This window comes from Trachypithecus francoisi, unplaced genomic scaffold (genome assembly GCF_009764315.1).
Source record: "Trachypithecus francoisi isolate TF-2019V2 unplaced genomic scaffold, Tfra_2.0 Lachesis_group6, whole genome shotgun sequence".
Lineage (NCBI taxonomy): Eukaryota > Metazoa > Chordata > Mammalia > Primates > Cercopithecidae > Trachypithecus > Trachypithecus francoisi.
Window position 1 is genome coordinate 58975595 of NW_022681471.1, and position 4969 is coordinate 58980563.

The window sequence follows — 4969 nt, forward strand, 5'->3', positions numbered from 1 at the left end:
TGCAACATAACATGGCAGGAAGTATCACATGGAGAGACCTCATACGTGGATGAGAGAGAACAAGAGGGAACCAAACTCACTTTTATACCAAACCCACTCTCATGGTAATGAACCCACTCCATTGACAATGGTATTAATACACTTAAGAAGGCAGAGCCCTCATGATATAATTACATCTTAAAGGTCTCACCTCTTGACATTATTTCATTGGGTATTAACTTTTCAAAACATTAACTTTGGGGGATACATTCAAGCTATAGGAGAGTTATACAAATTTTATCTGTTGCTTCTTATATCTTCTATTTTTAAATTTAAAAATTCTGTTTCTTTGCTGGAACTTTGTATTTTGTCATTTGTTCGAAACACTTTAGTAAGTGCTCATTGAAGCATTTTTATTATTGCTGCTTTAGAATCTGTCAGATAATACTAACATCTCTTTCTTCTTGGTGATGTCAACCATTGCTTGCCCTTTTTTGTTCATTGTGCAACCTACAGCAGCCTGGCTTAGGGATTTCATATCTGTAAATGGTGGCCATACTAGAACCCTGATGAAACAAAAAGATTGTGCTGATAATTTCTCTTTATTTTTACTTTGTTTCCTCATTTTTGCTATCTTAAGCCACTATAATATATAGAACTGAAATATTTATTACATTTTTAAAATTTTCTCCTTTTAAGAGACAGGATCTCACTGTCACCCATGCTGGAGTGCAGTGGCACAATCAACCCACAGCGACTATGAACTCCTGGACTCAAGCAATCTTCCTCTCTTACCCTACAGAGTTGCTAGGACTATAGGTGCATGCCACCACACCTCTTATTTTTTATTCTTGTAGAGATGGAGTCTCACTATGTTGCCCAGGCTGGTCTTGAATTCTTCACCTTCAAGGAATCTTTCCACCTTGGCCTCTCAAAGGGCTGGGATTACATGCATGAGCCACAGCAACAAGCGACATTTATTTAATAGTGTTTTATGGTGCCAATTTAAAATGTTGGCAAGTTGAAAATAATATTTTGTGCTTTCATTCCAGGAGAGAAGTGTGTAACTTCCATTGTATGTGTGTGCATACGTATATGTATGTGTTTATGTGTGTACATATATAATCAAAATGTATATATATACACATAATATTATTGTATAATCTAATGCGTTTGAAACAGTTGTTTACTATATCTACATATATAGCAAGATATCTTACTATGTATATATAGCATTATAAATATATAGCACACTACAGTAGATTAATCTATATTATAATATATGTAAGATATATATACATGATTGAAATATGAAAATTCAACAAAGCTTTCTTAACTATTGTTATTGCCTCTTATATGATAATAATTAACTCCAGAAATAATGTCAGAGACAAATAATTTGAGAGACAGATGAAGAGTAATTCCCCACCTTAGCTTATGGCCTAGGCCTATCAGCTAGACACCGATAAGAAATGATTATGAAATGATATTATTTGGAGGATAATACATTAATGTTAGTCAGAAACTAAGATGTAATAAAATGGCAAGGTAGCTCTTGCCAAAGAGAAAAAAATTTTCTTGAGTTAAATAATTCAGTCATACTTAACTAATAATGCCATGTTTAAACTGAATCATTCTAATAGTAAAGCATATTAAAATAATCACGTATCATTGAAAGTGTTCTTTGCAGTTTATTCCTGTCATCTTGCAATTATCTTTAAATGTTTATTTAAACCTTTACTCAAAAGTCAATGAGCTCACTTTGCAAGAGGCATAAATCTAATGTTTTGTATTTTGATGCTTTCCAGCCTCTGCAATGTCCATCAGGCATGTATTTATGTAATATTATTTGAGGTTGAGCTTAAAATTTCAAAGGACATGTTTCATAGAAGTGGACCTTTAATGTAATGAAGACTGTATTACCATAAAATATTTTAATCACTATTTGTAAGAATAATATTCCCCCAAAAAGGCCAATTTTATACACCACGAGAATAGCTATTATACTCTTTGTCCCACTATTCTCATCTTCCTCTGGCTTTTTGTCAAATAGCTGCAAGTTTTTAAAGGAGGCTAAATTATCTCTGTCCATCATTATCTACTTGCACAACGAGCAGTAGGACATTCTAACTTTATAAATGTAGAATTCAACATCTACTTTTAATGTCAAAATATTCACTTAGTTAGTACATCTAGTTGACGTATGCCAGAGTGTATCACATTTTTAAAAATATATTCTTGGCCAAAGATACTCATTTCTAAATAAAGACCTAAAACCACCTCAACCTATAGCTTTTCCACTGGATGTTTATTGAGTTTCTAATGTTTAACTTCAGGAGGTAATGTAATAAGGTGAAAGTTAAAAGGCCAATAAAACTATGACAAAACACGTCACTTATGCATTTATGAGTTGTAATATTATAAACTAAATTTATTGTGACATTAGAGATGTAATTTTAGCTTTTTAACAATTAGGATGACTAATGAAAAAAGGTATTGCAGAAAACATAAAAGGGAGTAACAAAAGATTTTAGAAGAACTATAGAAAACATAATTTCAGATGTTAATGACTAAAGACACCAATAATTAGTAGTACTGACAGCAGTTACTGTTTACTAGGTGCTTGATGTTAAATTACATAATTCTCACCACAAACTCATAAATTACAAATTATCTTCTCATTTTAAATGAGGAAAAGACACGTTATATGGATTTTTGCCCTAGTCTAAGTTTACCCATCTAATAAATTATTTTAAAACTTGTGTTTTCTGCTAGTACTCTCTAACAACCTTCTTTGAAATGACTACCTTAGTTATGTACTTGAAAGCACTAATGCAGACAAGACTCGAATTTTCTTCAAGATTTCTGGCACTTTCAAACATCGGGTCCAATTGATATCTGATATCTGCTGAGTATGTCGATACAAACAAACTGTACAGCACATTGTTCTGACAGGAAACTGATAGCTTTTAACGTAAACTGTAATGAGTGACTGATTATATTTCTTCACCTTTCTTGAAGTACACCCCTTATTATTTGTTCATTGAGAAATAGCTGTCATTGATGTACAGCCTGCATATGGATGATAGTACATGCAACAGAGCTATAAAGCTTCACCGAGTGCAGTAGTCATAAACTACAAGCAATAAGGCAGATTGTGATGGTTAATATTAGGTGTCAACTTGATTGGATTGAAGAATGCCTAGATAGCTGGTAAAGTATTGTTTCTGCTTGTGTCTGTAAAGGTGTTGCCAGAGGAGATTAACATTGCAGTCAGTGGACTGGGAAAGGAAGCCCCACGCAAAATGTGGATGGGCACCATCCAATCAGCTGCCAGTGCAGCTAGAACAAAGCTGGAGGAAGAAGGTGGGATAAACTGACTTGCTGAGTCTTCTGGCTTTCATCTGTCTCCTGTGCTGGTTGCTTTCGTCCATTCCTCCTACTCTTGAACGTCAGACTCCACGTTCTTTGGCCTTTGGACTCTTGGACTTACATCAGTGTTTTGTGGGGGGCTCTCAGACCTTCGACCACAGACTGAAGACTGCACTGTTGGCTTCCCCGCTTTTGAGGCTTTTGGTCTCGGACTGAGCCACTGCTGGCTTCTTTCTTCCTCAGGTTGCAGACAGTCTATTGTAGGAATTCGCTTTGTGATACTGTGAGCCAATTCTCCTTAATAAACTCCCTTTCATATACACATATATCCTATTAGTTCTGTCCCTCTGGAGAACTGTAATACACAGATTAATTAGAAAAATTAAATCACTGGTAGTTACATTTGGACTATTTCCTTTATTCTCATGTTATTTATGATTACTGTCAAATACATAGTGTCTCAGAGACCTATAAAAGTATAGTTATATAAACTAGACATAAAATCCTAATCTGGTACAAGAAAAATAGTTAGACTATTTACACTTGAATACCATCAATTCTTTAAAAAATTGATGAAAACACTATAATGGTAGTATAATGCATGTGTGTGTATCTGATTTTTAAAAATATATTGCCATATCTTTTCCTATAACAGGTCATTTACGGACATTTCAACATAGCTATAAAGTATATAAAGAGAGTTAATGATGGTGGTAAAATTTAATTTAAAATTTTAAGAAATTTATATTACCTGATTAAGGTTAGATTAAAATTGGTTAAGATTTTACAAAGACTTCAACAAAGATACTGGCCAGGCACAGTGGCCCATACCTGTAATCCAGCACTTTGGGAGTCTGAGGCAGGAGGACTGCTTGAGGCCAGGATTTCAAGACCAGCGTGGGCAATATATGGAGATTCCATCTCTACAAATAATCAAAAATTAGCTAGGTGTAGTGGCAAGAGACCATGGCTCCAGCTACTCAGGCTAAGGTGGGAGGATCGATTGAGCCTGGGAGGTCCAGGCTGTAGTGAACTATGATCACAACACTGCACTCCAGCTTGGACAAGAGAACAAGATCCTGTATAAAAAAATAAAGTAAATAAAAAATAAAAGATAAATGACATGTTAGTGTTGACGATTCAATCTTTCATTTCTGTGGATAATGTTATTCATTGTTTCTTATTTGTTTCCACTTCAAAGTAGCCATATCCTTCCTAAACAAGTAAGAGATTTAAAACAAAATAATTCCTGGGTTAGTAATTTTACTTCTAAGAACCTAATATGTGAAAATTGTCAGAAAACATCCTAAACACACACATACATTTTTATCACAAAATTGTTTATGATAATCAAAAATGGAAAAAAATAAACTGTACCCCAAATAGGCAAAATACATACATACAAGTCATCAATTAGATGAGATGTTATGCAGTCACTTACAACCACATATACAAAGAATTTGTAACATCATGAAAAATGATCAGAAAAATATTAAGTGATTAAAACTAAAGAGTATATTTCATGTATAGTGAGTATAATCTGAGTTAAAATATATATAACACTATAATAAAATACACTAAATATTATTTATATTTCAAAAAACTCAAGATTTTAAAA